Raw genomic sequence first — 12,872 nt, 5'->3', positions numbered from 1 at the left:
TTTTTAAGCAAACTCTAATGCACAACACAAAACAGATTTTGTCATTATATATATATATATATATATATATATATATATATATATATATATATATATATATATATATATATATATAAATAATCCCTTAATTTCTGTTTAACAGAAATATTTTTTAACACATTTCTAATCACAATAGTTTTAATAACTCATTTCTAATAACTGAGTAAATAATATTTGACTAGATATTCTTCAAGACACTTCTATACAGCCTAAGTGACATTTAAAGGCTTAACTAGGTTAATTAGCTTAACTAGGCAGGTTAGGATAATTAGGCAAGTTATTGTATATCGATGGTTTGTTCTGTAGACAGTCGAAAAAAATTGCTTAAAGGGGCTAATAATATTGACCTTAAAATGTTTTTTAAAAAAATTCAAAACTGTTTTTATTCTAGCCGAAATAAAAGAAATAAGACTTTCTCCAGAAGAAAACATAACATTTTCTTGCTCTGACCTATATATATATATATATATATATAAAACTGGTTGTAAATTATGTACAATGTTCCAAGAAAACAGACAAAATGAAAAGAAATAACCTGTCATTTACTTTTGTTTTATCTTGTGGAAAGTTGCTTACACATAAAAGGGGATAAATAGGTGGAATAAAAAGTGTGTTGCCATCCTCGAAATTGTTCTTGTATGTTGTCTTCAACTTTAGTCTTCACAAGTGAGGCTGGCCCAAACCGGGACTGCAGTAGCCAAATCTAATCCTTGTAGTGGGAACCCTTAAATAAAGCAAGAAACCAAAAGGAGAAAGATTAGGATTGCAGCAGTTCATATTACCACAAATATATATTATTTGTTTCATGACATATAACTGGAGTATGTGTTATGCAAGTGCCTAGCTAAAATAATTAATTTAATTTACCCTTAAAGAGTGTGTCTGAGCACTAATTTTCAGAAAAGCCATTTGAAAGTTAAATTCCTTGTGAAATCATAATGAATGTTTTTCTTTTGGTTTTTAGTATCATTGTGTTAGTATAAATCTGTATCTAAATATGTCTAATCTTCAGATACCACATTACATGCAAAATAAACTAAGTTTCGTCAACTAAAATGTCACACTGTACACCACATTTAATATATCATAGCTAGGGCCAGGAGGAATCTGCGGATGTTTTTTGCTATTTCTGCTGAAAATTTTGGTGGAAGTCTGCGGATTTCTGCGGAATTATTTTGGGAGTATCATAACTTAAACCTTAATATATGAAATAAAAAAAATAATATATTTAAGTTTTATTTAATGTTTAAAATGCAAATCCAATTAGATTCACTTTATTTGGTAAATAAAGCAAGTTTTTTTATATAACATATCTAGTAAGACAGAAAATATTACTGTACAAACCTCATTGTACATAAATCAGATGAACATTTTCACATTAGTCAATAATATTACTGAAATTAATTAAAAAACTGAATAAATATAGATTTACACACATTTACTCAAGTAAATAAACAGAATTAATGATAGGCTAAACATCTGCAGAGTTCTGCGAAAAATCCGGGTCGGCCTAATCATAGCTTTATTTCTGTTACAAAAAAGGTTTTTCAGCAAACAACTTCTATTATTTGTAGGCAATAGAGGAGGATATATAAAGAAATTATATATTCAACTCTGTAATTAAATGCACCTGATGCAGCTAATCAAGTCTTTTAGGCTTATTTGAAAACTTAAATGACGTGTTGGACCACAGTTGGACAACGCTCAGTGAGAATACTTTTTTGCACAAATTCTTTTTGTTCTAAAGAAACATGTCCGATTGTTAGCAATCATCAAAGAGCAAATATATATAAATAAAATATAAATAAATACTATGCTCTTAAAAATAAACTTTTCATACATCAAGAATACTAAAAATATGTTTATTTAAAATGTTTTATATTAAAAAAAAACAGCTTGAGGAGAGAATCAGTACATTGGAATACTATTTTTTCAGAAGGATCATGTGACACTATTAATTATATACATTGTATTAATTTCACAGTATTACTGCTTGACTGTATTAATTAAATAAAGCTGACACTATCAGAAGAGAATTTACCATACCAACCTAAAAGCTATGAAACAGTAGTGTATGTTTAAGATGTTACTTACTAGTCCTATTGTACTTTGGAGAGGTTGTCTGACAGGAGGATCCCTTCAACTCACCAATCTAAGAATAAAATAAGCAATTTGTTAAAAACCAAAAATATATATATTTTATATTTCCAGGTTTATAGGAAAGCTAAAGCAGATTTAAAATGTAGAAAAAAAATAAAACTTATTGACAATTTGATGGCACAACATACCCCAAACTAAGCACGCTCAAATGGTTAATTTACATAAATGTCAACTGCTGCTCATTATACCAATATTAACTGTTAAGGATTCATTCATTCATTTTCTTTTGGGCTTAGTCCCTTTATTAATCTGGGGTCACCACAGCGGAATGAAAGGCCAACTTATCCAGCATATGTTTTACGCAGCGGATGCACTTCCAGCTGCAACCAATACACACTCATTCACACACAGTTATACACTATGGTCAATTTTAGCATACCCAATTCACCTATGTCTTTGGACTTGGGAAAACCGGAGCACCCGGAGGAAACCCACGCCAACACAGGGAGAGCATGCAAACTTCACACAGAAACGCCAACTGACCCAGCCGAAGCTCGAAGCAGCGACCTTCTTGCTGTGAGGCAAACGTGCTACCCTCTGCACCACCGTGCTCTCCTGTTAAGAAATCAGATTAATATAAATGAATTGACATGTTTATTTAGTGTCTGACACATTAAATATTGCATTTTTAAATATTGTTTCATTTTAAGATTTATTTCAGAATTAACTATAGTACCTGGATATATCGTCACATTTTCATGCACAGCAGCATTTCCAAGAACATAGAAAAACAGAATAAAGGCCAACTGAAAAAATAAAAAATAAAAAAAACTCTGACTGAATGCTTTAAGTAACTGGCTAGGAATGGGCAGGTATAAGATTCTGAGGATATAATCTTGGATAAAAATACCACAGTTTCACAGTATTGTGATTACTGCTCTGAAATGTGTTTTTTTTTTTTTAATCTCTGTGTAAAAAACAGCTACTTTTTCCCCATTGAACACAATATGTTTTATTTTTAAAAACATTTAAAATATTTTGTAACAGTAAACATGCCAGGCTAAATAATAATTTAATAAAATAGTACTATCTTCATTAGACTCTTCATTAAAACACTGATTTCTTGTGAAGGCATAATAAGCTATTTGTTTTTCAGATGTTTGCTGAATCATGAGCTGACCAGTAGCTTTTGATGTGGAGGGTCTTTTGCTGCTGTAGATAGTGTTGGACTTTTTTAAGTCTTTGATATTGCACTAAAAACCATATACACTGCATCCAGAAAGTATTGATAGCGCTTCACTTTTTCCACATTTTTAATGTTTCAGTCTTATTTAAAAATGGATTAAATTCATTAATTTCCTCAAAATTCTACACACAATCCCCATAATGTGTGTTGACCCGATTTTAGTTAATCATTTACAAGTCAATATTGCCCATATGGATTGTGATTTTAACATGTAAAATTGCAGTGTTAAATGCAATGCCATCAAACATTTTAGACGCACCAGTGCAAAAAGCTGGTCTAGAGCACTTGGAATGCTGGTGTAGTTCTAGTTAAATTCAGTTCAGTTAAAGCTGTATATGCAGCCGGTCTCAAGTATAGGATTTAGTATTTAACTAATCTTAACAACTAAACATTTACGAGTCTGTATTAGCCAGCTCATGTACTACAATGAAACAGATACTGTATATTGCCACCTTGATACTTAAGCTTTCTTTAAAATATTTTGTGTTCAACCGATTAATTATTTCTTTTATTTAATTTTTTCAATGCAATAGTATAGCTTACACTGGTGTATTTGTATGGACCCTCCAAAATAGCGGAGGCCACTTTCTGGCCACCCAAGTATAAACTTCTAGCCTAGCCACTGTGAACTACCTGTCTGTCCTGCTCCAGAACTCTTTGTCGGCTGCTTGTATGTCTGGATACAGCTGCACAAGTCTTTTAACACTGACAAATACAGCCTCTGCACATCCTCACAACCAGGAGAACAGAATGATCAGGAGGACCTGAAAAATATAAACAACTGAAATCAGTTGAAATGTATTTTATCTTGTGATGATGACACAAAAATAAATTATTTTTCACAAAGGATGTGCTGTTACCTATGAAATGGTCTATAATGAAGTATCTTTTGATCCTGTTTCCTTGATGTCATTCACTCAGAGATGGTTTGGACATTTGATTGTATCTAAACTGTAATGAATTTAAGTTACAAAAACATTGATAGCAGGACCATTGATCTTGAAACTTATACAAATTGTTAAGTATTGAACAAGTCTGCAACCAAACTAGTCAAGTTAATAATACTAATCTCAACTCAACTATGATTAGTTGTCTTGTTTCTGCTGCCCAGACGGTCACACCTGCTTATAAAAAAAAGGAAAAAGTATGGTATTTTTACAACAATGAAACTGCAAACAACTTAACTATAAGGGGGTAAGCAGTGAGCATCTTTTATTATAAGCAATTTACTGAATACTTTGTCACTGGTATTACCTAAAAACCAAACGTCCCAAGTTTGGCTCATAGCTGTCCACACATCTGCCCAGTAGCTTGTGGTAATACTGAAGACACTGATCAGCTGGTCCAACTGAGTTTGGAGTTGAACTGCAATCAGGCATCCAATACTGCAAAGAAAGAGAAACTCACTTTGGGTTAACAAATAATGTAATCCCACACATTTCAAGTAATTGTGCAGTTAATTCTCTTAAAAAGAATGAATGAATTCTCTTATTGAATTTTCTGAGAGCTTATGAATATATTTTGTTTTCCCAAAATAGCATGTACTGAAACACAAAATTATATAAATATAATTTAATAAGAGCGTGACGTGGTGGCACAATAGGTAGTGCTGTCGCCTTACAGCAAGGATGCTGACTCGAGCCGCAGCTGGATCAGCAGGCATTTCTGTGTGTAGTTTGCAAATTCTCTCAGCGTTTGCGTGGGTTTTCTCTGGGTGCTCCGGTTTTTGCCTACAAGTCCAAAGACATGGGGTACAGGTGAATTGGGTAGGCTAAATTGTCTGTAGTGTATGAGTGAGAACAAGCGTATATGGTTGTTTCCCAGTGATGGCTTGCAGCTGGAAGGGCATCCACTGCGTAAAACATATGCTGGATAAGTTGACAGTTCATTCCGCTGTGGTTACCCCAGATTAATAAAGGGACTAAGCAGAAAAGAAAATGAATGAATGAATGAATGAATGAATGAATTTAATAAGAGTTAAACTGATCTGTTAACATGTCTGTCAGGAGCTGATCTACCTGTTGTCAAACTGATGAAAATGTTTTCTCAATTTACTTTAACATTTTTGTGTTTGTTTATGTTTTTATAACTTGCAGCCATTGTTAAATTTAAAAGTATTTTAAACATGCATGGACATCTAAATGCATATAGGGCACATATCTCAAAACATTATGAAATATTTCCAGATAAATAAATTTTGAATTAAAATGTATATTAATCTCCAGACTTGCATCTCCCTGGTCTTTTTAAAAGAACGGCCATTCGTTTGCTCATCACTGTTTGACAAGTGTCTGGCAGTCAGTCAAAAATATACTTACATATGAAGATGTTCATCGGCTACACGGCACTCAGGTTAAACTTTGACCTCCTTTTCAGTTGATGTGGAAAACAAAAGCAAAAGAAAGAAAAAACAAAACGACTGAATACAAGTTGCATATCATGCCTGTACAAATCAAAAATTATTCATTTAGGGCTTAAATTGACTTGTTTGAGGATGAGTTAAGGTGTAAGGGATGGGTGAACAGTGTAAATATACATGTAATTCATAGCTATGATGTAAAGCTAAATTTTTGAGTAAAGCATCATTACTCAAGTCTTCAGTGTCACTTGATCTTTCAGAAATCTTTTTTTAAGATGTTGATTTAGTGCTTGAGGTTGAACTAATATAATGGTGATTATCAAATGGTGCTGATTTGCTGCTCAAGAAACATTTCGGATTGCTATCAATGCTAAAAACAGATGTGATGACAAATAATTTAGTGTAAACTTTTTTCTAAGATTTAATAAATCAATTAATCATAAAAAATTAAACAAAATGAAAATCACAAATATTACTTCATTAGCAGCAAATCTATATATTTACTAAGTTCTGAAGAATCATGTGATGTGAAATTTAATACCACTAACATGTTTCAATGTCAAAACTTTCTTAAAACAACTGCAATAAAGACAAGTAACAGATGCATAATATATAGACATGTAACATGTGCATAATGATGTGCAATGGAAATTCATATGAATTAATCATCTGCTTAAAGTTACCTGTCTTTCCTGTTTCTCTGTGATCAGCTCCCTTCAGAAATTTAGGAATCTTGAGTTATATTTTCTGTAGCAGGGGGTTATTCTCTCACTCCTGAAACCACAGAACACTTTTTTACTTAACATTTAGTTTAAGATACCATGAAATATCAAAACACGATTGAACTTTTGATTCACGGTCCTTTACAGTAACGTTACAATGCGTATTTTAGACTACATATGGAGTGCATTCAATAAAACATTGACAAAACCTCTCATCTACACATAAAGAATAAATAAAAGCCAAAACTTTAACAAACAAGTTTAACAAGAGCTAACATTAAGTTAACGTAATATTACCCCGACGCTAACGTTACCAGTGCTAATATGCTAACGGACTTTTACGAAGACTTACCACTCTTATATAACATAATATTCAACTGAATATTCATCAATTGCCAATAATAAATGTGTGAGGAACAGTTTTATGTATTATTTGCTTTGTTTTAGGGACTAAACTTACCTGAAAACAGTCAAAACGGCAGCTTGAGAGAAGTCGTGTTGTGTCTTTTAGGTGGTGTCGTGTCGTGTTGTAGCTTCGTTTCCCATAGCAACATCCTCTCCGCTCCAGTGTTGGAAGCAAGACGCGCGCGCGCACATTAAAGTCTTGCAGTATTACATTTATAAACATGATCACTCCATAGACAATTTAAATAATAACCTTGTATTTTATATCTTGAATTTAAAATGTATTTAGCAGTTTTATATACGCTATTATCTTTAAGACGAGCTTTATAGCCTACTAAACTGTTACAAAACACTTTATTTGTGCATTCACTGTCAAAAATAAATAACCAATAAATATAAATGCAAGTATATATATAAAACAAAGATGTCACTCTGTAAAAAGGTGTTTATTTTAATTATACAGCCGAAATGCAGAACATACTTGATTTTTACACTGGGAAAAATGTATTAGAAAAAGCCACAATAAAAAAAAAGCAAACAGCAGTTAACGCCAGAAAAAAACAACGTTTTCATTATTAAAGCATAACAACAAAACTTTTTATATTTTAATGAACTGAAATCATGTATTGTAGGCATTTTGGTCAGTTTTACTGCATTAATGTAGGCTATTTAAAGCTGGACCGACCGACGCAGTTCACATGATGCATGTAGCGTTTGTCTAATTTATTATGCACGCAAAAACTTACTTGTAAACCAAATATGTTGCCGGATTCTTTCATGGGCATGAGAGATAAAGTGCTTATGAAGTGCTTCGTCGGCCTCTGGTCGTTAACCGACGCAGAGCCGACGTTTGTTGAGCTGGAACAATAGAACACACGACCGAACGATCATGCGTATGTTTGGCCGACCATATACCGATGTTAGAATTAAAGGGGCCGACGTGTTGACCTTCGGCCGACGTCGGCCCAACGTATGTGTGCTGTCTGGGTGTTTATCTTGTTTATGCAGTTAGTCACGAAAAATGATCGAAACTCGACTGTTTACTATTCTCTTTAAATTATCCAAGAGAAATATATTACTATGCACTTTAATTCATATGTGTTAGCCTATGTGAATCAATTATATCTTTTGTTCAAGCTGTAATGGTCAGTTAATGTAAAACTGAACTTCTTAAAGCAGATTTTGATGTTTTTTTTATGTTATTGACAGTGATAAATTCTGATTTAAATGAATGGGTAACAATATTTGTTGTTTAAGTCTTATTGTTCTTGTTTAACTAAGGTTAGTGAGATCATTTTGCAACACATCACGACCAAAGAAGTCAATGGCACACTCTTTTGAACGTGAATAGGCATGGTATAGTTGTGTGCTAAAAGTCCATTATAAGCTGTAAACTGCTGATACATTTTCAACATAGATTAAGCTTTTCAGACATTACATTACTAATTGCTTCACAAACAGCTGAAATGGTTTATTGTTATTGGCTATCATCATCAAACATTTTTCACAATGGTAGGTTAATCTTCATGGGTACAGAATAATGCATGTGCTTGACCATCTTACAAATCTATGTCTCTGATTCATAAGGCTGTCACTCTGCATGAATCTCCGAATAAATCTTGTGCAACCTTCTGTGTACTGATTATTTACACTATAGGTATTATATGCATTAATTAACTTTGATAGTATTTCAGGATTTGAACTTTTCTTTACGGGAGGTTAACAACAATGTGATGTTTTATTATAGATGCATATGAGGAAGCTCGACTCAAACATCCAACCCAACTGTGATTTCTGACTGGTAGACAGATGAGGATGATGATCGCCTGTCATACATCTAAAGACAGAACAGGTTTGTTTGCAATTATTTTAAACACATACTGTCAACATTATGTCATTGATCTATTACAACCTGTGAGTTTTGCCCTGGCACTATACTAAAGTGATGTTTTGTTTTGTAAATGTATCTGATCAAGGGACAGTATAGACAAATCTATACCATGATGAAGAAAAATTACTTGGAACAAAGAGGCTGGATAAAAGGCAGGTATGAAGATTTCAGAAATCAACGCAGCACCACAAGTACCATCACCATCAATGACTATGGCAGAAATCTTAAGACCACCATCAAGATGCACAGATACTGTACATTCCAGTACACCAGGCGTGTCCAAACTACGGCCCGGCTTTTTATAAATATCAATAGAATCTGGCCCACTATACAAAAATGAACGTAATTCAATAAATAACCACCGGGTGTCGCTATTACATGCATTCAATTAAGCAGCAGTTCTTGTTATGATCTATATATCTATCTATCTATCTGTCTGTCTGTCTGTCTGTCTATCTACACACAGTTGAAGTCTGAATTATTTGCCCCTCATTGATTTATTTCTTCTTTTTTAAATATTTCCCAAATGATGTTTAACAGAGCAAGAACATTTTTACAGTATGTCTGATAATATTTTTTCTTTTGGAGAAAGACTTATGTTTTATTTCGGCTAGAATAAAAAGCGGTTTAAATTTTTTTCTGAACCATTTTAAGGTCAAAATTATTAGCCCCTTAAGTCTTCAGAACAAACCATTGTTATAAAATAACTTGCCTAATTACCTTAACTTGACTAGTTAACTTGATTAACCTAGTTAAGCCTTTAAATGTCACTTTAAGCTGTATAGAAGTGTCTTAAAAATATCTAGTCAAATATTATTTACTGTCATCATGGCAAAGATAAAATAAATCAGTTATTAGAAATGAGTTACTAAAACTAATGTTTAGACATGTGTGGAAAAAAATGTTTAACTCTCCGTTAAACAGAAATTGGGGAAAAAATAAACGGTGGCTAATAATTTAAGGGGGCTAACAATTCTGACTTCAACTGTATATATATATATACACACACACGTGTCTGTGTGATGTATGTAAAATTTGGCCCGCGACAACGTTTGTTTTTTTGCATCTGGCCCTCGGTACACCTATGAACATTTACAGTCTTTGTTCTAGTGCAGTTTGAGATCAAGACAGAACTTATTGCATCTCGTGATGTCTTTGTAAGAATTGAAGACATCACTAAATTTGTTAAGGTTTAATGCAGCTAGAAAGTAAAGATCAACTAGAGAATATCAGCAGTGTCTAACCCACTGTTGTATTTACAGAAGTTGTATGAGAATAAGCTACAGGTTGATTTATACTAATCTGTTATTTTTCTTTTTTAGCACGACTGACTGAAGTTTTAAAATCATGCAACGTCATAAAGCAGCAGCTGGGCCTGATTCTCACAAAACCAAAACAGACGTGATGAAATTCCAGATGTAAACACATTTGACCTTCCTTTGGCCAATTTGATTTGGAAAAGCTTAAAAATCAACTAAAGGAGCAGCCCGAACAAATGAAGAAACTGGTAAGTTCAAGCTCTTGCTAATTTCAAAGTGTTTTAAGTTTTTTTTTTTTATTTATTTTTTTTTTTTTGCTTCGTAGGTAGCCTACTTTTTTCCTAATTGTTTCTTTTTTTTTACATTAGTACTTGTTCACTACTAATTATCTGTTTATCTTTTAATCACAGATGGAGTGAGAACAAATGTTTATACCACGCCACTGATAAAGAAGTGGAAAAATGCATTACAAGGTAGCTACAACTTGCCCCTGACAGGGATGGAGGAAGAAAGAAGAGAAAGCTAATGTGTCAAATGTCTACATCACTATTTTGTTTTATTTTTTAAACAACATTTTAAGTGTATTAGGATGTTCCCTGATACTTGAACAATTTGTTTCTTTCATTTGCATTTATATATATATATATATATATATATATATATATATATATATATATATATATATATGTATATAAGAAGATTTCTGTTCTCTCAGTGTGAAGTATTTTCTAAGTGTAAAGCAGTTAATTTTCTCTTCACAAAATGTATGTAGTGTTTGCAGCAAACATGCCAGCCTGTGTTAAAAATACAGTGATATGTCTGTGTAAGATAAGTATGCCTGCACAGGAGCAACACTAGGAGAAGGCTGAGTGACTGATTGTGTAGAATAACTGAATATGTAAAGCACTGATTATTTATGTTAAATACTTGTATGAAGCTATATGTGTCAGAAGTTAGAATGAGTAACATATTATCAAGTTATTATCCTATCATAACTTTGTATGTAAACACTTAGTTCCTTTGCATAAGTTGCATCTATACTTTGCTGACATAGACCTGTAACATCTCTGTTGACATAAGCTAGTGGGCTGAGAGCCAAGAATAGCAGGACCCCTTAGACTAGAAACCTATTCAAAAATGGTCAAGAGTTAAAAAGAGACTTAGGGGTGTGTCAAATAATCCTGTATAAAAATTGTAACAAACACACTGAAAGTTTAAAAGGCGCAGGAGAAACTTTAAAAGGTGTCCAGGAGAGACTTCAGAATGCTCTGGGGTCTGCTCTGTTCTTTCTCGGCTTTATTATGGAGAATAAAGTCTGTTTTCTGATATTCAAAACCTCTGGTCTGATAATTTCTAATTGATAAGACGTCGAATTTACGACAAATGGCGCCCAACGTGGGGCTGGAAAGAGACGAACGGGTGACACTGGACATGCTGAGGCTTGGAGGAAAAACACAAATATGTGGCCACAATAAAAACGGTAAGCAATTTTCCCTTATACGTTTGTGTTTTTTTCTACCAAGGACCTGCTTGTAATGATAAAAAGTCACTTGAACTGTTTCTCCAGCTATAACGAACTACAAGTAAAACTAAAAAAGTAAAAGTAAACATAAAAAAGGAAACAAAAGGGTTTTGAATACCAGAAGAAAATAACAATTTGCATGCAAATGATCTGTGTTTTCCTAAGAGGGCCTTGATGGATAGGATAAACGTTAACTAGTAACTGTTACTCATGTTTGGGAAATTTTTAATAATGAAGAATATGCATAGAACATTTTTAAGTTTTAAGAGGAAGTTCTTAAAGTGTGGTGACAGTTAAGAGATTAAAACAGATTAATAAAGTAGAGAGAAGCGCGCAAAGACCTCGGAGTACCCGTTCTGTTTTAATAATAATAAATATTTTTATTCAGGAGGCTGGGGGAAAAAAGGCAAAAATCCTGTGAAGTGCTATTTTTACTGAAGAACAGTAAAGACGGGAGCAGAAGTAACAGGTCACTCAAGAGGAGTGTAGTGTAGTGTATTTATTTAATTGTAAGTATTTGTGTATTTGTCTGTGTTGGACTGAAGATACTGGTGTGCTTAGAAGCCTTCACCTTTGATCTAGAGAGACTAGAATAGAGGTGAGGTTCAGGTTACACAGTGTAAGAGATGAGTTAGGATGAGTGAGAAGTATGATTGTGTTTAGAAGTATGGTTGCAATAAGAGTGAGTTTAAAAGAATTATCGTTTTATATTATAATATAAAAGAAAAACTGCATATGTTGTGTGATTTAAGAACAATAAGATAGAGAGTGATGCAGTTTAGGGAAGAGATTGTGATACAGAGGAGGTTTAAGCCTCATAAAATTAATTGAGATCATATTGCATTTGAAAGACACATGCTGCTGTACCCACAGGTGTGTACAGACAAAAATGACCATGTTCACATCCATAGTTCATGTAACATAATACTGACGATTGTTAATTTAGTCCTTGTCTGTCTTATCATTGTACAAACTGTATTATTTCATACAGCCTCAAGAAAGAGCTCATAAGAGACAGAGAGAGGAGCCACCGGAGGTGGAGCGGCAGCTTCTGGAAGCACTGCGGAACTGTCCGGCATCATCTCCACGCTCAGAGGATGAGCTCTTCCTATTGAGTTTGCTTCCCACCTTGCAGAGATTGCCACCTCAGACAAAAGAGTTTGTAAAATTTCAAATACATAAATTAATATCTGAAAGCAGCAGTGTTCTGTTTAATTTGGTACATTGGAGGCCACAAAATAGATTTTTCTTTTGTAAACAGAGGCATCAATCTCTGCAGGGAATGAACCACACTTCCTTTTCTCCTCTCCCTCATTAGGTCCCTCACTG

At 33.4% G+C, this 12,872-nt stretch overlaps 2 protein-coding genes and 1 long non-coding RNA gene across 11 annotated transcripts in view; 2 read left to right on the top strand and 1 right to left on the bottom strand.

The window, feature by feature from the left end:
• The window catches only part of LOC103910934 (uncharacterized), a 492,719-nt gene that overhangs the window by 273,515 nt on the left and 206,332 nt on the right, over window positions 1–12,872 (top strand). The window lies entirely within an intron of this gene.
• The window catches only part of LOC137491214 (uncharacterized), a 46,571-nt gene that overhangs the window by 21,515 nt on the left and 12,184 nt on the right, over window positions 1–12,872 (top strand). The gene's annotated exons all lie outside the window — the stretch shown is intronic.
• On the bottom strand, window positions 407–7,010 carry LOC148681420 (uncharacterized). Of its 9 annotated transcripts, XR_015942724.1 has the most exons (11): window positions 6,927–7,010; window positions 6,428–6,518; window positions 5,704–5,753; window positions 5,007–5,306; window positions 4,640–4,770; window positions 4,466–4,506; window positions 4,246–4,336; window positions 4,019–4,149; window positions 2,588–2,754; window positions 2,134–2,191; window positions 407–763 (listed from the first exon to the last, which is right to left on the bottom strand). It is a non-coding gene; the product is annotated as an uncharacterized LOC148681420 (long non-coding RNA). The 9 variants fall into 9 exon arrangements; XR_015942723.1 differs by lacking the exons at window positions 6,428–6,518; window positions 6,927–7,010 and adding an exon at window positions 2,876–2,945 and having other exon boundaries at window positions 5,007–5,805; XR_015942725.1 differs by lacking the exons at window positions 6,428–6,518; window positions 6,927–7,010 and adding an exon at window positions 2,876–2,945 and having other exon boundaries at window positions 2,683–2,754; window positions 5,007–5,805.

The sequence above is a fragment of the Danio rerio genome, chromosome 4, assembly GCF_052040795.2.
Source record: "Danio rerio strain M-AB ecotype USA chromosome 4, GRCz13ab, whole genome shotgun sequence".
NCBI classification, from domain to species: Eukaryota; Metazoa; Chordata; class Actinopteri; order Cypriniformes; family Danionidae; genus Danio; species Danio rerio.
Note: the sequence above shows the minus strand (reverse complement) of the source record. Positions and strands in the feature narration are given on the sequence as shown.